The sequence below is a fragment of the Vicugna pacos genome, chromosome 14 (assembly GCF_048564905.1).
Source record: "Vicugna pacos chromosome 14, VicPac4, whole genome shotgun sequence".
In the NCBI taxonomy this organism is placed as follows: domain Eukaryota; kingdom Metazoa; phylum Chordata; class Mammalia; order Artiodactyla; family Camelidae; genus Vicugna; species Vicugna pacos.
In genome coordinates, this window is record NC_133000.1 from 6,938,880 (window position 1) to 6,960,228 (window position 21,349).

At 40.9% G+C, this 21,349-nt stretch overlaps 1 protein-coding gene across 1 annotated transcript in view; it reads left to right on the forward strand.

Annotated features, from left to right (window-relative positions):
- Positions 1-3,125: 3,125 nt before the first annotated feature.
- Positions 3,126-21,349, forward strand: part of FRY (FRY microtubule binding protein) — a 364,076-nt gene continuing 345,852 nt past the window's right edge. Inside the window, exon 1 of the mRNA XM_072976088.1 lies at positions 3,126-3,336. The gene's annotated coding sequence lies outside the window, so the exon portion shown is untranslated. The remainder of the gene's footprint in view (positions 3,337-21,349) is intronic.

Genomic DNA, 21,349 nt, shown 5'->3' on the forward strand with positions numbered 1-21,349 from the left:
CCTTCTCACTGCTTTCCCCAAGGCTGGGTCCAGGGAGATTAGCACTGCCTCATTCTTTTGGATTCCCTAGATTTTTGCACAGAAATTTATGGAAAAGAGAATTGTAATGCTGACATGTTAATTAGATACCATAATCCTGTGAAGGACAAAAATGAGACTAAAAGGAGGAACAGAAAAGGGAAAAGAAAAGAAGCAATGACTATTTAGAAAAGATTTTAAAGATCTTTTAAACCACCAGTAAGTTATCTCCATAGAAAAAAAATTCTACGATTAAATATTAAAATTTTTCTGCTGTTAAGTACTTAGCTTATTTACTGTTAAAATAAAATATTGTACTTTCCTAGATTGAGACTAACTTTTAAATTTCAGGCATTTAGATTGAGAGTTCAACTCATAGCTTATTAAAATTTGGAATGTAATTCTCTAACGTTCTTGCAACTGTCTTGAAACTCTAGAGTGTACAGGCTATATGGGCCAATTGATTTCTGAAAGTTGTAATGCATGTCAGCACTATAAACAATTAGTGACAACAACAACAAAAGATACCCTTTATGATGATAAAATGACCTCGAGCATTTAACAAACATTCATGGAGGGCCTATTGGGTCCCAGGTGCTGAGAGTGGGGATGGGGATGGGGGGAGGATAGATGCAGATGCAGATGCAGGTGTGTGGAGGGGAAACAAGGAAATGAACAGAACACTGTACTTATTTTCAAAAGGTGTTCACAATCCCACGAGGGATGGAAGAAAATGTGGTGGAAAAGAAAAATGCTGTTGGTATGCTGTCAGTTATATACTGACAATACAGGTAGGTAGCCTCTAGTTTGCAAAACTGCAGAGCCACTTTGTCATAAAGCCTAAAATCCACGATTTTTTTTGCAGAAACCCAACTGAGAAGCTAAGAAGATCAGTAGCTGTTTCCCCCCTCCCCCACTTTGGGCCTATAATAGTCCTACTTCCCAATCAAGAAGTAGATCAACTCCAAGTGTAACAACAGTTTCACATGCTGCTGCTTAAAAAGCTTTCTTAGCTCAAGAGTTCTTTGCACTTCTGTGGAAGTTTCTTCACAACTTGAAAGGCTGGTAATGTCAACCCCTTGAGTGCAACCCCTCACCTCTCCACCTTCAGAGGAGAGAACGCAAGAAAGCCCTTTGTGTACCAAAAAGGTAGCAACAAAGGCCAGCTAATGATACCACTGTGCCCCTATGGCGTAATGAAACTGGGCTTAGACTAATTAAGACCATTCACCAAAATCACACACTACACCAGGGATAAGAACGATCCAGAGGAATTCGAATTTTTACTTCCTGATTAGCCTGCCCCTCTTGAACTGAGCTTGAATCCACAGTGATATTTTGTCCTGTAACTGTCCAGCTTCACTTCCTGCCACACCTCCCACACTGGGCCACACCAGCCATTGCTCAAACGCAACTCCAGCCCCTCCGTGACTGTGCTAAGTAAGGTCCTTCCTTAAGGTCCTTTAGACCCTAAACCTGGCACTGTCTTACCTCCTTGTAGTAACACTTACCTTGTTGTATTATAACGCTTGCCCCTCAACACCCTGGCAACTCTTTGGAAACAGAGCTCGTGTATTATTAATCTTTGTACCCTTGTCAGAGTACCTGGTAAAGATAGGCATGGTTTATTGAATGAATGAAGGTGTGCATGCATACATACAAACCATAATTTCTGACCACAAAGAACAGAATTGTGACATACTCCACCTATGTGCTTGTGTGTGTTTCCTCAAAGCATTGTCACTCTGGATATAGTTTTATAACAGTTTTATTAAAATATAATTTACATACAGGTATCCTCAGCTTTTCAAAAGTTTACTGTATACCACTCGATTTTACGAAAAACCTACATTAGTTACCATTTTCCCTAAACGAAAGAAATCTAAAGAGGGTTTTTGCTTTTATGTAAAAGGCAAAAAGCAAAAATAGGATTCAGCATTTGATTTGCAGGGAGCCCTTAAAAAGGCAGCACAAATCGGGGCAAGGAGAGTAGCCCCGCCAAGCTCCTCCCTGGGGAACTACACTCAGCATCTCAGCAACAATCTGCCATAGCTTTGGACTGTGTCTGTGGGCATCTGTGCTTTAAAATCTCCATTTATTTTGTTTGTTCCTTAGCAAGATGTATCCTATGGTAATTGCTTCTGTGCTTTATGCCATTGTGACTTATGAAGGGTTTCATAGAACACTCTACTTCACATAGCGAGGGAAACCTGTACCACAAAGTTGCCTCAAAATGTACAATTCAGCGGTTTTTTTTTAGTATATTCAGAATTGTGCATCCATCACCACTAGCAAATTGAGGAACAGTCTCATCACCCCCAAAAGAAACCCCTACATCTTAGCAGTCACTCAGCATCCCCCCACATCCCCACCCCCTAGCAACCACTAATCTACTTTCTGTCGCTACAGATTCTTAATTAATTTTTTTTGCTACACTGTGTATCTAGCTTCAATTAGAACGCATCTCTTTGCATGACTGAGAAATAAAAGCTGAAGCAGCTTTAATTCAGTAACAAAGTACAGAATCAATTTCCTTGCTTTGTGACCTTGGACAGGTTGTCGAACTGGGTTGTTTCCTCATAAAATGAGTAAGTTTTGGGCAGTGTGTGAGGGCACCTTCAGATTAAAAAAAAAAAACCAGCAAAAACAAAACCAAAAAACCCTTCTAGCTGTAATTCCAGTACTCCACCCTAGGTAGCCCTTTCTCGGCTTCCCTAACAGATGTCTTTATATTATTAAGATTTCACACGAGAACTGCAGCAGTGGCTGCCTTCCCCGCGAAGGGTCCTAGAGAAAACGTTTTCTCTTGTTCTGTTCCTCTTGGTCGTCTGTTTCTGGGCGGGCCAAGGAGAAACTGCAGAGCCCAGGAGCGGAGTCTCCGCGCGCGGTACCCGCAGGAAGCCTCGCCCAGCGAGGGACCCCACCCTCCGCGGCGCCCCTGGAGGGAGCCGGCCACGGCGCGCGCCACCAGCGCGGGAGGGGCGCGGCGGCGGCGGGGGCGGAGCCAGCGGCTCCGCAGCCAATCCGGGCGGCGGCGCGTCCCGGGGGCCGCGGCTCGCCTGGCGCGCAGGGGGCGGGGCTCCGCTTGACAGTGGCGGTCGCCGGGCAGCGGAGCCCGGGCGCAGCGAACGGAGCGCAGCGCTGGGAGCGCGAGCGGCGCAGGCGGCGGCAGCAGCGGCGCCAGGTCCCCGCCGGCTCCCGCTCTCAGCGCAGCGGAGTAGCCTCCAGCGGCGGCGGCGGCGGCGGCGGCGGCGGCGGCGGCGTCCAGGCGATGCTGCGGGTCTCCTCAGGCGCCGGTGTCTTGACCTCTCCCTAAAGGTACCCAGCCGCGCTCGCCCCCTTGCCCCCGGCGTTGCAGCGCCGGGAAGTGGCTTTGTGAAGCTCTGGGCTCCAGCGGCCGGGCGGTGGGCTGGGGCGCGGGGTGGGTGGGGCTGGGCGGGGCTGCGCTGTCTGGGCCGCTTTCCCTGTGAGGAAGAGGGTGGGGGCTGAGGGAAGCCGGCTCGGGGAGGAGGGCTGTCTCCCGGCAGCAGCTGGCGGCACCCCCATCCTCCATCCTCCTGCCTCCATGTGGTTTGAAAGAGGTTTTGTTCCAGAAGAAAGTTTGATGCTGAGACCCGAGGGTCCCCGAGGCCCGCCCCTTTAGAGAGAGGCAGGTCACCCTTGCCGGGGACGTCCGTGACCTGAATATGGGCATGCAGGAACCCATGCCACTTTCCGACCCGAGCGGCATTCCTGACGCAGGCTCTTGCCTGAGGAAGTTCCTCCCTGGGAATCCCCCTTGGGGAGAGGACTCTCCGGAGACAGGGCATCTAAAGCCCCCATATTGTGACTTTTGCAGCAGGTACTCAACGTCCCCGCGCGCTCTCCCCCTAGAATGGACGCTACCAAAATCTATGCCCTAAGGGCTGCAAAAATTTAAGTCTGCCTTACCTTCTGATTAAAGATCCCTAAACAACGTGTCCAAGGTGCCAGTGACTACTTCTGACAAATCTTGAATATTTTCTTAATGCCGCATGCTTGCAGTTGGCTTTCCGTGAGTGCTGGGACGGGGCTGAGAAGCACGTGAAAGGTAATAGAAGTTATGGCCCAGCTCTTTAGGGTCAGAGGTGGGGAGAGAAGAATATAGGACACATATACCTACTTGAAAACAGGAGAAAGTTTCAGCCTTCAGAACAAGATGGATTCGGGGATTATCTGCTTTACAAAATCTCCTCTAATGCAGAAAAATAGAATTCGCATTGAGTTTTACACAAGTTTTGTAGGAACACATCTATCATAAAGTGGCTCAGAGTCGAGGTAGTAGTGTGGACATCATATGGACTTGAAATTAACAGATCTCAACAAGTGAATGTTGAATTCTGTTAAATTCTAATCCACCTGATACTCTTCTGATCACACACGTGGATTCTCGCAGTTTATGTCTTTTTTACCAAGAATATTCATACATAAAACAACTTCTCAATACCAACTTTTGTACCCTGGAGACACCCTTAGCCAAGAACATCTTTATGATTTCTGGACCGTATGATTTACCCCCACACCAGGTCACATTGCTTCTGTAAGAACATTTACATCACAAAGAGAAGGAAACCTCAACAGTCAATGGGGACACAATATATTGAGCACACACTATGTGCCAGATACATTACTAGGTGTTTTATATATATTACAACTTCTAATTCTCACAGTCACCCTGGTGAGGTAGTATTACTATTTGGGGGTTTAAAGAGTTTTACATCTTGTCAAGATTATATGTCAGATGATAGAGGTGGGATTTGAATCTGGGTGTGTTTGACCCTCTGCCCGTGCTCTTTTCCACCACACTATGCTGTCTCCCAGCCCCTCTTGAGAGAGAGTTTCCTGTGTTATGATGTAGTAGGAAATCCAAATACGGCAACATACACTGCATCTCCTGGTCCTAGATCAGATCCCTTTATATAGTATCGTCTCCCTCTGGGGACCCAGCACTGAATGCCCATGCCAAGCAGGTATTCCCTTCACTAAAGGGTGTCATCAGGGACTCCACAGACTCCTCCCCGACACCCGCAGTCCCCAAGATGGAAATCAGATGGAAATCTCCAGACATACAGACTTCTTGCTCTTCCAGATAACTTGGTTCCAGAAGACAGGTTACCAAGTGTTTCCCTCACTGGCACTTGAGGAGCAGTCTCTCCCTCTCGGCCATTCAAGTCTATTTTACGTCTATTTTAAGCCTGCACATATACATACACCCCACCAGTTGGCAGCAACCCTGCAGAGTTCACACTGACACGCTTATCCTCCTGTACCAACTGTCAGAGAATTTCTAACACAGCCCAGCCTACTTAAAATGAAAGACCGACACAGATCACTGGGGAGCGTGGTGTTCGTCCAGGGAATCTCTGGATTCTCTACTAGTGACCAGAAAGGAAATTAACCTCTAGCCCTAGGAGCAGGCAAAGTCCACGTATGCAGCCTGTTGTCAGCACTAGTGAAGACATGCATTCACCATATAGAAATGCTTTTATCTGTTGTCTTCGTGATGGATGTGGCCACACACATATTTTGGATTTGATTAGTCACCTTCACGCTGAGGCAGTTGTCACTTGGCTGAAGGGTATCAGAAACTAGTGTCACAGTTTTGACAGTAAGTTTTGAAGCTGTGCCTAAAAAATGTGTATATTATTATAATCTATAGCCACCGTTTTATCATTTTTCTTCCTAGTGGTGTGTGTGTATTCTCTCCCTTGGTACAGTCTTCAGCTCTCTCTGGTTCCAAAATGATTTGCAGTACCCAGGCTAAAAAGAAATAAATGCATTTTGAGCTGTGACCATATGCTGCTGGAAGCATGTCCCTGTAGTTGGCATCTTTCTCATGTTACTCTAGTGCTAAGAATCTGAAAGTCCCGTATGAATGCTTTGGGATCTCAAATGGGCTCTCCTGTCTAATTATTTCACTCCATCCCCTGAAGCAGTGGTAAGTAGGGTTTGAGTTTAGAATACAGCCCTGGCACCTCTCCTCTAATATCTCTAAACTGCCAGAAACTGGAGCAGCACTAATTAAAGTCGGGAAAGTAGAACATGAGGTCTGCTCATTGTCATTCTTGCACCAGCATGGAAAATGTACCAAAACATTTTGGGGGATAAAGACTAAAGCAGACTTCTTTAAATGACTGGGGATCTACAGAACTATACCAAGTCATCGACATCGTAGAGTTTGCCTGAAGCTGGGTGTCTGCAAATACCTCAGTAACCTAAAACTGTCCAGTATCAACAGACTTCCACTCTGCGTTCTAGCCTGTTTTTAGAACTTCTCATTAGCTAGCAATCTGTCTTTATTTCCACATTTCATCAAATCTAAAATATCATCAGCTGTAAGACATAGCATTATTTTTGTTATACGGGAAGAAAGAGAAAATACTGCCCACGAGATTATGACATGCCACTTTAACAGGGGTCATCCATGACACTGCGTGAATCTGTCACACTAGCCTCTCATTGCTTTCAAGGTTCCTCCGTCTCTTCTGTGGCTTTTGGTACTTTCCTCTGCTGGTGCCTTCAGTAGGTACCTTCAGAAGCATTGGTTATGGTGTGATAGGCAATGCTTTGCCTACATCTTAGTTACCAGCTAACACAGATTCATCTTCTGTGTTTTCCTTCAGTCTGGTGAAGCATTTGGATTTTGTGCTGCAAGGTAATGTGGAATTGCCAAGGACAAATGCTTCCTTTCGTGATATAACATTTATGCCCCACTGCTCTGTTTGATTGGTGCATACACAGTAATATCTTCAAGTGCCAAATCATAGTGTAATCTTTTTGAAAGCCATTTAAATGGCGATTAAACAGAACATGTGTAGTGCCAACAATGCCTCTAACTTAGTAGATATGATAACAAAATGAATAGCTGTGACCAAGTTTATGCAAATACAGGGAAATGGCAGTTGTGACTATTGCCACGTTGTCATCAATTTTAAGATACCATCAGTATTAAGACACAGTCTGATTTCAGAGATATTAAAATGTGCGGGAAAATGAACCTTAATGAAATAAGCTAATCTGTGCCCACTTAGTTCCCTGAACTCTTAACCTGCCTACCTTCTTGCATGTATTCATTCATTCATATAGTCATTCATTTTGTTAAACTCCAAGCTCCAGTTGGGCAAGGATATTTTCTCTCTTGTTCTTTACCATATGCTGACCACTTAGGACAGTCACTGACACATGGTTAAGCTGCTCAGTAAATAACCTTAGAATAAATGAGTGAATATCCCCCTTGGAAGTCTTGGAGACGCATCAGGCAGCTCACTACTCTCCTGACAGTTAGGAAACATATTCTTAAAATTATGACATTGACAGAAAGGCCAAACATAGAAAAGGAATACAGGCCAGCATCAAGTCCTTGATTTTATTTGCAAAGCCCAATCCGAAATATTTCATGGCATTGCAAAACTAGTTTCTGGTAGAAGAAATTCCAGTGTGGCTTTTATTGATCTTTGACCACTGAAGGAATTTATAACAACTTATATCTTCATTCTTTTGTATGATCCAAAATCGTTAATTGCTTGAATTTCATACTTAGTTCAATTTCATATATTTGTCCGATTATAGATGTAGCATGTACCAGATGACAAATAGCCCTTCCTTCAGTAGGCTCCTCTGAAACAGCAACTTAGTGATGGTGAGCTTGTCTGGATATACACACACTCCTCCAAGAAAATATATATCTACTTAAAGTCCTTGTCTTATAGTGTGCTTTGTAACTCCCCAAAAAGGCCATCTTTACATTTTGGCATCTGACAAAAAAAAAGAGAGACAAGCAAAACGCAAAACCAAAAACCAAGGAAAAAGAAAAGAAAGAAAGGAAAAAGATAAGAAAGAAAGAAAAAAGAAAACCCTGATGGGCAAGACAGACCTCCATCTGCCAGTGCCTCTGCTTCCTTATTGCTCCCTGGTGGTCAAGCAGAGTGCACTTCCAGGTCAAGGACAGGGAGCTGGATGAAGATGCCAGCAGAAGGAAAGGCAGAGGAGTTTACGTAGCCTCAAGCCCTGGAGCTGTCCTGAGGATCGAAGTCAGTTAGCATTGTCCATGGTCTATGAACACATCATAGCTGGACCTGCAAAGACACACCTAGATTCCAGTCCAGGGAAATGCGGGACCTTTGACACATGTAATAAACAAAGGTCACTCGTGGGCTTCTAAGATTCGTTTAGTCTGCTTGTTCAGGGAGAGGGTAAGTGCCATGGGCAGAAAGTCATTCCTGCCTCCCCTACGTATGGGTGTAGCGAGGTGGCATGGGAGCGGTGCTGAGAGGGGACCTGCCAGATAGTCCACAGCCAGCTCTTTCACACAGAAAAAGTAATGATTAATTAAATCTTTGGGTTATATGCTAAAAGAACTTACATATAATTACTTCTATTAAGTATTGTTAACATGGGCCAGACAAATGACAAAAACAAAGGCTTAAAACTTGTTTTTAGTGAACAAAAAGGGTAGAATTAAAAAAACAAAACAATTATCTTAGCTGCCAGTTCTATGATTCTGTGATCGTGTGGGGTGCTAACAGTGGTACTCAGGATTTCTTTTTATCGGGTAAGGCAAGGCACAGACTGTCATAAAGGAAAAAGTTGGTTATACTCACAGTCTCCTGTATTATGAGCCTCAAGGTATTATGCAAGCCACCTGGGGAAGCAGTGGGGACAGTCAGGCAGCAGCAGGAGCAGGGGAGGAGGGGGAGATGTGGAGGAGAGCCTTTATTGTGGTTTCCACTGGAAGAAACAGGATTGGCAAGGTTAGCAGGTTTGGAACTAGCTAGTCTGAAGAATTTCAGAGGCTCTGGGACCTAGAGGAGCAGTTTTTCATTGGCTGATGCCTGGCCCTGAGGTGATGGGGCAGGTGGAGAATGGCCCGGGGTATGAGAGCCAATAAAGCCTTGGTTGGGAGTCTGGGCTCTGGATTGGTCGGTTTGCAGGCTTGCTGGAAGGTAAATTGTTTATCTCCAGGAATTGGCTCACCCTGGGGCAGCAGTCCCCTCCTCCAGGGTCCTCAAGACTCCAAGACGTCAAAACACGAGAATGCAGAAAATAAAAGGCCTTGCGGGGAGGGTATAGCTCAAGTGGTAAAGCACACACTTAGCATGCGTGAGGTCCTGGGTTCGATTCCCCAGTACCTCCTCTAAAAACTAAACAAATAAATAAACCTAATTACCTCCCCCCTCAACAAAAAATAAAATTAAAAAAAGAAAAGAAAAAAGGCCTGGTTAAATACATGGGGGGTTAAAAAAATAGTCAACTAATGAATTAGGCCCAGGTGCAGCCAAATGTGCAGAAGTGCCCAGCCCAGGAGCTGACACATGGTGCTCACCCAATAAACATTAATTAAATCTGAGTCGTGGTGCCAGATGGTCTGACCGTGCTCACAGTCAGTCTTTGTTGGATACTGTGGTCAGGTGTGCAGTGTTCATCTTGAGAGAAAGAAAAAAGTGAGAAACTGTATACTACGTTGAGGATCCCCAGATAAAAGAAGAACCACCCATCCAGGACAAAGAGGAGGCTTAAGTCTCTAAAAACATAAATGAACCCTTAAGCAAATACATCTTTAGCTTTATGATCTTAAAATCCACAAGGTAATTATATGTTTAGGAACTCCTTGTTCACTGTGGATTTGGACTATCAGTAACAGACAGGAACCCTGAAAGTTATAGGCAACTTTGTAAAAGGTTGTTTCTCAGAGTAAAATTAAAGTTTGAAAGTGAATTATGTGTTGCAAATGGTGTGCCCAGGGATAGACTTCTACACGTGAGTTACTAAAAATAGCTTGAAACATATTTTTCTTCTCACCTGTCCTTCAGTATTGATAAGATGAGCCGAAGTCACATAGAAGAATGCTACTGGAGAGAGTTACATGAAGGCAATTAACAGGACCGGTGGTGCTGGCAAGTCTAGGCCTGGAATGTTTACAGTGTACCTATTCTAACAAGTGTCTGCTTTGAGGACGCGGATGGAGGATGGCAATGGGACGGGTGGACCAGGGCTTAGACATTTCTCTCTAATTTTAATTGAAGTATAGTTGATTCACAATGTTATGTTAGTTTCTGGTGTACAGCATAGTGATTCAGTTTTATATATTCTTTTTCATACTGCTTTTCATTATAGGGTATTACAAGATACTGAATATAGTTCCCCATGCTACACATTAGGACCTTGTTGTTTATCTGTTTTTATATAGTAATTTGTATCTGCTAATCCCAAACTCCTAATTTATCCCTCCCCTACTCGCTTTCCCCTTTGGTAACCATAGTTCTCTGTGTCGAGGCATTACTGTCAGTGATGAATGGCAGGTGCTTGAGGGTCACAACTAAGAAAAGTAAATGCGTGTTCCTGCGCCCAGCCTTGTGACTTTCCTTTAAGTGGTTGGTTAATGATTATAACGTCTTCAAGATTCTATAACTTAGAATCCTGACCACTCACGTTAAGAAATAATACTGAAAACAAGCCAGAGGTCAGTCCAGTAATCTAAGAAGGGTAATTCCTTAGCAGTGAAAACTCTGAGCATGCCCTCTGCGTACAATTCCTTGTAGTTTGTGACTTTGCACACATCTCTCTTGCATTCATGTAGGAGCTTATCTGAGTTGATGGAAATTGCCGAAATGTTTTCACTGCAGCACAGCTGCTCTCCCTTTGGGTTTCCAAGCTGACGTCATAACTCTAATTAAAGTAGCAATAGTAGCCTAACCTGGCCAATGAGAGCATTGCTGCCTGGCTTATGGTGCTGACCTAGATTTGATGTTGGTCAGGACGGTCTTTGGATTTATCCACACCACTGACACATGTCTCTTAACATTTTACAGTCCAGGATTTTATGGCCTTTTAACCTCTGATCCCCTCCGTGGATTAAGCCCATGTAAAAAGACAGTATTCGGTCAAATGAGATAATATGCAGAAACATTTGAATTGTCCAAAAAACAATGTAATGAACAATTGAATCAACCTACATTTTGCTTTCAGGTATTTCTCAATGTCAATAATACTCATGAGTTTTTGCTTCCTGGAGCTCTTTCTTTCTGTTGATGCTTCTAAGTGAGACCCCAGATGGGTCCCAGAGGGTGAGGGAGAGGGAGAGGGCAGCCTTCCTGGAGCTGTTCTAGGTATTTATTTGCATTCTGTTTCAGCTTTAACCTTTATGCATTTGAATTGCTCTCTTTTGGGAGTAGAGTTGAGAGAGGCATACCTTGTTTATCTCTTCAGTCCTGGAGCCTAGAAAAGTACCTGAAAATAGTAGAGTGTAATAACTATTTGCTGAATTTAAAAATATCATTTGACTGGTTGACACAGGAATTCCCATCCTTCTTCGGCTTAAAGATTCTTATTACTCATGAATAAAAACGTTTTCCTCACAAAATGCTTTCTAATTTGATAGTTAAGTCACCTAGAATAAAGAATCTAAAATATCAAAACTGAAATTTTAACAAACAGAAGTCATGATGATAAACTTGCCTTAACAAGTTAAAAAATCTATTACAAATGACCGTTATTTAAAGTCTATGATGTTGGATCGAAAACTAGGCAAATGAAAAATAATAGTATAGAAATTACAGATTTTGATTTAGATTATTCAGAACTTAATTTAACACACACAGATAAGCAATTCCACTTTTGAAGAAAGGATCAATTAATGAAACTTGCTAGAACAATAGAATAACAGTTTGAAGAGAAAACAGTAAGAAAAAAATAACTTACATTTTGATCATAAGCAAATATTGCAGTACATTTCCAATAAGCCATGGTGTTAAATGCTGTAGAAAAAATAAAAGAAATACCATAATTATGGATACATGTCATTATACATTTGTCCAAACCCACAGAATGTACAACAGTGAGAGTGAACTTTAATGTAAATGATGGACTTTGGGTGATTATGATGTGTCAGTTAGGTTTACTAGTTGTAACAGATGTACCACTCTGGTGGGGGGATGTTGATAATGAAGGAGGCTGTGCCTGTGTGGGGGACAGAGGATAATGTGGGAAGTCTCTGTACCTTCCCCTCAATTTTGCTGTGAACCTAAAACTGCTGTAAAAAAAATAAAGTCCTAATAAAAAAGAAACCCCATGCAGCTGTGTGCCTGTGTTGCAGCAAAGTGTGTTACAGCTCAGTTGGGACAGCAACCTGGGTCCGGGTGAGAGACCAAGCAGCACTTTGAGGGTTGGAGAACTCAGGCCTATTACCCTAGTGGGCCTAGAGGAGTTAACACTCCAAGCTCTGGACCCTGCCTGTACGTTTACACAGGCTTTTATAGGCTGCCAGTCTAGACTTTGCAACATCATATACAAATAAGGTGTAACAAAGTTGACTAATTAGGAATGAGCTTTGTAGAAATGGACCAATCAGGAGTGAGCTTTATGCAAATGAGGTGTTACAAATGGACCAATCAGGAGTTAGCTCAGGGACCCAATAGAATCTTAGGAGTAAGTTCCGTTTTCCTAGAAGCAAACGTTTTAGAAGCAAAAAGTGAGATAATGCTGCTGGGCCAGGGAACTGGATGGTGCTGGCAGGAAAGTAGTGGCCCCGCCTGGGGGTCCTGCCTGCCTTTTTCATGGGGCTTCCCATCTTACCTGTGGCCTCCTTTTCTCCCTGGCCAGCTTCGACTGTCCATCCTTTCTCCCCCACCTTCACGTCTTCCTTCAGCACTGCCACTTCTCGTCCTCACTTTCTTTCCTATTGGACAACACCCTGACATTTTTGTCCTCTCAGGGAGAACATATGATGTATCTGAAAAAACAAACTTTAAGACCACGGTATTTTCTGCGACCATCACAGCTGTTCGCGTTTCCTGAAACAGCACTACCTATTTAAAAGGGTTTGGGGTTTTTTTGTTTTTGTTTTTTCTTAAAGGAAGCCATTCAGTGCTTTGGCTCTTGGGCCACTCTTGCAGCTAGGTGGGTTGGGACTATAAGAAAAGGTTCCTGCCCTCTGGTTACATCACAGATGCTGAGAAGGGCCATTCTGATTTAGGCACGGCACCGCACTTATTTCTGAACTTTCTCCCCATCTTGCTGTGTAAGTGGCTTATTCCGCAGTAGCTGTGATCCAGGCCCTGTGGGACCACTCCAGCCTGTCTTAATCATCTATCAATAACATTAAAAGCCTTCCTGGACAATGACGTTTGCCGGCACTCACAGGCCAAATTGGATGAGTGGCTTTTGGATGTTTTCAGTTTCTACTGGATGTTTGTTAACCAGTTGAGGTATTTATCAGAAATAGCCCTTGGACACAAACACATTCTAGTAGTATGTGCTTTTCACTGTATTTTTTGCTGAAACTGTAGAACTTGATTTCTTGTTGGATCGTGTCCTTAGCCCCAGAAAGGAATCCTGGAAGTGTTGAAAAGAAATCATATGTGAATTACCCCTATTTAGCAGAAGATGGTCAAAGCTGGCACAGCCTTCCCAGCTCTCAGCCAGGACTGAGTGTGAGGACTGTTGATGAGGCAGGGAGAGGGCAGGATCCGCACCCCGCCTCCTCTCCACCCCTCTCCCCTCCCACCCGACACAGTGCCCCATGCCCACTGACCTAGCGAGGGGCCAGTGCCAGCTGGACCCCAGATTAGAAAACGAGAAACAGTCCAAAGCTAGCAAGGGACCCAGGGAAATGGCTGTTGCACTATTGATTTCATTTGGATTCTGAATGTGATTCAGGACGTCAGTGACTTCTTCCTTGAACTTTGTGTGAAACGCGGGCAATCATGCATGTATTCTTTCCTTTCTATTTATTTTCTTTCTTTCCTTCTTTCTTTTTTTCCTGCAAGAGTCTATAGCTTTGATCAAGTTCTTAGATCTTAGAGGAATCCAAGGCTAAAAAGTGTTTAAGAACCACAGTTCTAGTTTTTCTTCCCAGTTTAAAATAGACCTCTCCTTTGCCGACTGTGAGTTTTATTCAAATTGTCCTGAAAGGGAGAAGTTTGAGGTATTCTAAACCTCCAGATTCAGCTGCTGGGGCTAGGGGCCTTTTAAACCCAAACCCTTACCTTCCTGAGCACCCAGTGAATCCAAGAAACCTCTGCATCAGAGGGAGGCTGCCCTGATGAGGCTCAACAGTGTGTGGGGGTGATACTGTCCATGCCCAGCAAGATCTGAAGGCTGGGGGAAGATGCTGGGCTGCGTGGCAGAATTGGCCAGTCCAGCTCTTGGAATGACCTTTATTCTTTTGGCTCAAGTGAGCATAAATTCCTACAACTTTGGTATAACCCCAAATAGCTAGAAGTCCAAATATACTTTCAGAATTCTAAATTCTAAAGTAATTTAAAAGTACATGATCTTTTGGATGGGTACTTGAACGATGTATATAAATTAAAGAGATTTCCCTTTTTAAAAATGACTGATCTGAAATAATATGAATCAAAACGAAGTCAAGTCCTAATCAAGCCCTTTTCACATGCAGTTAGGCTTTAAGAGTTTAAGGACTGTTTCTTTTTTGTGTCACACTATGTGATGAACTGACTAAGTATACATACAAGAGAAAGAAATAAAGATATGAAGTTTCTATTTTTAAAAGTTTCTCTATTAATATCTTTATATCAATATTATTATCAGTATTGCAGAAAAGGTCCAGCTTTGTTTTAAAGGGGAGACTCTAAGTAACTTTTGTTTTACACTATTTGATTGGCTAAATTCCCTTCAGCTGATCTTTTGAATTATCAGTTCTGCTCACGAGTTTTATTCTGTGAACTTGAATGAAGTTTCTGGATTTTTGCAAGTTTTTTACTTATTTGCAAAACTTTCCAAGGTTGTCCTTATTTTACTTGAACACCCATTAAATGAGAGGGTATACTTTACTGAAAGGAGATCTTGACTGAAGATTAACCAGCCAAAGCAGAAGAAAGTGATGACTGACTGATGTTAATCTGCTTATCCCAGAGTTGACCATGAACATTTACGGCCTAAGTGCCAAACAGATCCCTCTGTTTATAAAGATGGTGCTGCCTTTGGCATCACCAGTAGCTTAGCACTGTTCGGAGGGCTTTTGCAAAATTGGTCACTTACTACTTCACAAGCACAACAGAGCCTCATGTATCTATCGTTAGAGGCGAATGTGTTCCAAATAGGTTAGTTTTTCGGATAACTTAAGCTCACTTTGTTGGGGCTCTTTCTGAAGGGAAGACACTGTCTTCTGAAACAGTGCTGCATTAACTTTCCCTTTTCCGGATGTCTTGGGCCATCTGGGAATGTACCTTCTGGGGCTGGAAAGCTGTGAATGTGGGGTCATTTGTCTATTAAGCTAAGGTACCCGGATGTCTGTGTTTTCTTACTTATTCCCTCTGATTTTTCCTCCACAGCTCACTGTGGTAACTTCCCACACCTGCGGGCATGTTTAGGGTACACTCATTTCCTCTGCTTACCTGGAGGGCTCCATGCCTTTCCTATGCTATAAAGAGCACTTTAAAAGTTCTATTCTTTTAAAAATAGTAAGAGAGTTAGGACTGACAACACTTAGTTCAGGGTCATGACTCTTACTAGTTTTAATTATTCTCAAAATGAGTGTGGATTAAAGGATGGCTTCCAGTTCATTATAATGACATTGGCAAAATTCCAAAACATACCTTTCTCTTTAGAAACTGTATGCACAAAGCCCCTTATTTAGCTTCATCTGAAGTCAGTCTACTAATTGTCCCTTTACCAAAAATTTTGGCTTAATTTATGCTGTATACGGTGTAATGCAGGTAACACAAATGATAAAATAATGCAAATAATAAGGACCTACGGGGAAAGAAAATGAGAGAAAATGAGAATTTTGAAAAGCGTACATCACTATGCCTGTAAACATAAGCCTACGAAGTAGGGAGAGATTGGAATATATTCAGAGTTGTGCTTCTCCCAGATTTAAGTTACCGGCCACACATTAAATGGCTCGGCGACTTGGTGTCTGTATCTATATCCCTACAAAAAGAATCTTTTCTAGTACATGCTGAACAATCAAAAAAGTAATTTTTATTTATTTTCAGTCAGTTAATTCCTTGGTGAAATTTAGACAGTATCTCCGTATTTCATTATATCTCTTCCGACATTTGTTTCACAATGCTTTTTTCAGCATTGCAAGTAGTTGCATTTAGACTGTAGATGCAAACATCAACAGCTTCCTTCCTCGGAACTTCTGTAAAGATGTGGTGGCAGTGGCTGTAAGGAGCACAGTTGGAGGCTGTGGAACTAGATGGAAACCAGTTTCAGTTACAGAGAGAAGTCTGGTTACCACAGCAACTTCTCCCTTTGTTCTAGAGCAGCATTTCTTTCTTTCTTTCTTTCTTTCTTTTTTTTTTTTCCTTTTCAGTTCCAGACTAGAGTTGTTTACAGTCTTTCTTCCTCACGGATTCCAGTCACCTGGAGATGTGGCAGCTGATCAGCAAAACTGATTACTCTGCAGGTGGAAACCAGATAATTTAGGTCCCCAAACCATGCTGGACCAGAGCATTTAGTTGGCTTTTCTCCACTAATGAAGTTCACAGGATGGTTATAAATCATCCCTTTGCATTTAGATTTGAAAATCAGAGCCTCATCACAATGACATTTAGCTGGTCCAGGTGGGAGCCTGAGGAATCTAGGTCAGCTACTTTATCCAAAGTGACAAATCCATAGGGCAGAGCAAGAACATAAGTTATGTGACTCCTCCATCATTACTATTATCACTACTACTACTACTACTACTACTACTACTACTACTACTACTACTACTACTATTATTATTATTATATTGTTCAGGGAAAGGCGCTTAGGGACCTAAGCTGACTTTATTTCCTCTACTGATTTGGGATGATAATTTTATCACATGTGACCTTTTTTTGGTAATACTTATTTATTGAACAAAAAATTCATTTGTTATATTTAACATGTTTTTGAAATAGTTTTCATGTATACATAAACATAATTTTGAAATGTATTTTTATACTTATAATAAAATTTTACTATATTTAATTAACATTAAGTTAATATTTTATTATGTATTTATTATGATAGTTGTTAAATTTATTATTAAAATTTTTATTGTTGAATTTATTTTATAAATTAAAAAAACCATAAATCACATGAAAATGTTGGTGTATATTATATCAGTATGCACTGAATAAAAACTTTAGAAAATGTCTTTATATCAACTACCTGAACATTAAAAAAAAAGTAGATAGCAGTACTTGTTATGTATTTTTATAATTTTTCCAATTTTCTTTGTTAATAGTATTTTTTGAAAAAGATTTTTTTCAATATAGCCTTTTTTTTTTTTTACAAAGATGCCTGAAAGCATCTTCAGAGTTTCAAATTATGGATAGTGGTATCTTCTAATGATTCTTTTTTTTTTTCAGCTTTCAGTTTTATTAGGTAAAATTGATACAGTTTGACTGCACATGTATAGTATATAGCATGTAAATACATATATACAATACACTGCATATATTTTTAAAATTTACATATATGTAGAGGGAGGGTATAGCTCAGTGGTAGAGCATGTGCCTAGCATACATGAGGTCCTGGGTTCAATCCCCAGTACCTCTGTTAAAAAAATAAACAAATAAACCTATTTACCTCCCCCCAAAATAAAAACAAACAAACAACAATCAGCTCAGACAAAATTTTAAAAATTTATGTATATGTACTGTTCATTGTTTCTAAGAACAGTTTAGATCTTTAGCTTTTTAAACTTACATAGTTATCAAAGGAATAAAGCCAACCACAAAATAAGAGTCAACAGAATGCAGTAATCCAATTATAAAGGACAATCAAATATGCTTATGCATATTCAAGAAATCAGTAATCTAACTTATAAATAATACATAGTTCGTTTGTATCCTTTTTTTTTGATTCCATATATAAGTGATATCATATGGCATTTTTCTTTCTTTTGCTGGCTTACTTCACTTAGAGTGATGAGCTCCGGGTCCATCCACGTTGCTGCAAATGGCATTATTTTATTCTTTTTTTATGGATGAGTATATATATATATAAAATAGTTTCCACGTCTTCCTTATCCAGTCATCTGTTGATAGACATTTGGGTTGTTTCCATGTCTTGGCTATTGTAAATAGTGCTGCTTTGAACATTGGGGTGCGTGTGTCTTTTTCAATGTGACTTTTGATTATAATGTCTTAATGAGATCTGCGGTGAGAGGAAGAGGAATCTCAGAGAATGATTATGTGTGTTTAAGTAGCATTCTAATGATTCTGGAAATTACCTAAGAAAGATATAATTAATTAGATGACACTGCTTCTCAACTTTGGGCCATGTTTCTGCATTTCTCACTTGATTACCTGGAAACTAGTATCATTAAACTAAAAGACATCTGCGTTTTATGTCTTGATAGAAAAAAAAAGATTAATGATACTTTAGGAAATGCTCGGACTCTAACCAGGAAATGATATCTTCTCACTAATTTTGCATTCCAGCCTAAAACATTCCCACCTAAGCCTGCTCTATAATTAGAAATATAATAAATTGATAAATCCAGGCATTAGGAAAAATGTAAGATTTATTCCCCACCCGCAAATATACTATATTTGTTTAGTTTATTGTCTTCTCAGTAATGAAGAAATTTTATTTACATTTGCATGTCAGAAAATAGAAAATTAAATGATTCACCAGATTTACCATTTGTGTAAATATATATAATAAAATATATATTCTATTTTTATACTAGTTAACCATGTTTTGAGACATAAGGCACAGGAAAGGCTTCCCTGTATGTAGTATGTATATAGTAACTTTCCAGCCCACAGAAGTGGGTTGCATTTTGAACCTATGTGACAAGTAAATACTTCTATCCTCATTATCTGAAAGGAAGATACCTAGTGTGATTTCCTGTGTAGGAAAACGCGTCTCAGAACACCACCATGAGGATTACGAGGCTTTTGAGTGCTGTAAAGTTGGTTTTCTGTTTAGACTTACATATATTGTAAGGTACTTAGAAATTACCTGGTGCAAAATAATTTACCATTAACTAGAAATAATTTTAAAGGCCCATAGCCTCATAATCTCTTTTAAATAATCTTTATTAGGCACTTTCCCACAAGCACACTGTGGTCTGGAGCATAAACTTGGTATTACAGTGTTGCTGACAACTGCTTGCTCAGATTTTACAATGGATCAAAGACAACTTTTATGCTGACAGCTAATACTAGGAGAGTGTCAGTTTCCCTGGCCACACTCTCAGAACCTGCTCCCATCTGAGACTCTGCTCTCTTCTCCACTAGCACCTACCAGCAGGCCCAGAAATTGGCTGGTCAGACCAGAGGTGTCAGGTAGGTGCCACTGCCTGAGGGAGGTGGAGATCATACAAGAAAAATGCAAGACAAAATTCCAGTCTTTAAATAGCTCGGGGTCATTGAATAGTGGAGATGAATGTAAGAGAAACAATGAACTGACTGAACTATGGAAAGCTAAGTACTTGATTGTGTGAGGTTCAAAGTTGTTTTCTTAGAGAACCAGCCAAGAGGAAATGGACTGAACTAGGGCTGATTTTGTTAGACATAAGGAAGGTCAAGTTTCCCTGGTGGGTTAAGTATGACATAGGACCAGAGCTTGGTACCTCTTAGTACTGGTTCATGGCTTAATGGCTACAACAAATGAACCCAGGTCATCCCTGAACCACCCTCATCGTATACTTGACCTTGTGGTAGTTTAGAAAAGGCTGTTTGGCATCAGCTGAGAATCTATACTTCATCTGAGGTAAAGCTGAGCAATACAATGGGTGACCTCTTGACTACATGATAAGCCAAAAGTTTGGTCTGTAATCCTCCTAGGGGTGTTATGGGGAAGGGAGACAGAGAAACTGGCTCATTTGCATGGCATCCTGCCCAGAAAAAAATTTTTCTGATTGCAGCTCTAATTTTTTTTTTTAACTCTGGAAAGAGCACTTACCATGAGAGCTACCCTTTAAACAAAATTTTAAGTGTGCAATACAGTATTGTGGGCTGTAGGTAAGATGTTGTACAGAAAATCTCTAGAACTTACCTTGTTTAACTGAAACTTCATGCTTGTTGACTAGTAATTCCCATTTTTTCTGCCCTCAGCCCTTGGCAACCACCATTTCACTCTCGCAGTTTGACTATTTTAGACACTGCATATGAGTAGAATCATGCAGTGTTTATCTTTCTGTGACTGGCTTATTTTCCTTAGCATCAAGTCCTCAAGGTCCATTCATGTTGCCTCACATTGTAGAATTCCCTTCTTTTTTAAAGGTGAATAGTATTCCGTTGTTAGCATCTACTGCATTTTCTTTATCCATTCATCTGTCAGTGGATACTTGAGTTGTTTCCACATTTGGCTATTGTGAGTAGTTATGCAGTGAACATGGAAGTGCTAATATCTCTTCAAGATTCTGATTTCATTTATTCTGAATAAATACTCAGAAATAAGATTGCTGGATCATATGGTAGTTTTATTTTTAATTTTTTGAGAAAGCTCCATACTGTTTTCTATAGCAGTTTTACCATTTTGCATTCCCACCAACAGAATGCCACAGGTTTTTCCACATCCTTGTCAACACTTATTGTTGTCACTTGGGTTTTTTTGGTTTTTTTTTTTTTTTTTTGGATAATAGCCATCCTGATAGGTGTGAAGTGATGTCTCATTGTGGTTTGGATTTGCATTACCCTGGTAATTAGTGACATTGAACATTTTTCATATATCTCTTTGCTATCTGTGTATCTTCTTTGGAAAAATGTCTCTCTAAATCCTTAGCCCATTTTTAAAGAGTTGTAAGAGTTCCTTACATATTTTGGAGATTAACTCATTGCCAGATGTATGGTTTGCAAATATTTTCTTTCATTCCGTAAGTTGCCATTTTATTCTGGTGATTGTTTCCTTTGCTGTGAAGAAGCTTCTTAGTTTGATCTTAGAGGCAAAGCTTTCAGTTTTTTATCATTAAGTATAATGTGGGCTGTGGGTTTTTCATAACTGGTTTTATTATGTTATTTCTAGTTTGTTTAGAATTTTTAGCATGAAAAGGTGTTGGGCTTTGTCAGATGCTTTTTCTGTGTTTATTGAGATGACTGTGTGTGTGATTTTTATTTTTCATTCTGTTAATATGGTATATCACATTAACTGATTTTCACATATTGAAATATCCTTCCATCCTAGGGATAAATCTCACGTGGTTGTGGTGTATGATCCTTCTAATTTGCTATTAGCTTTGGTTTGCTAGTATTTTGATGAGGAATTTTACCCATGTATTCATCAGAGATACTGGCTGTAGTTTTTTCTTTTCTTGTTTATTTGTCTAGTTTTGGTGTCAGGTGAATACTGGAAGATGTTTGGAAGTGTTCACTCCACTTCCATTTTTGGAAGAGTTTGAGAAGGATTGGCACTAATTCTTCTTTAA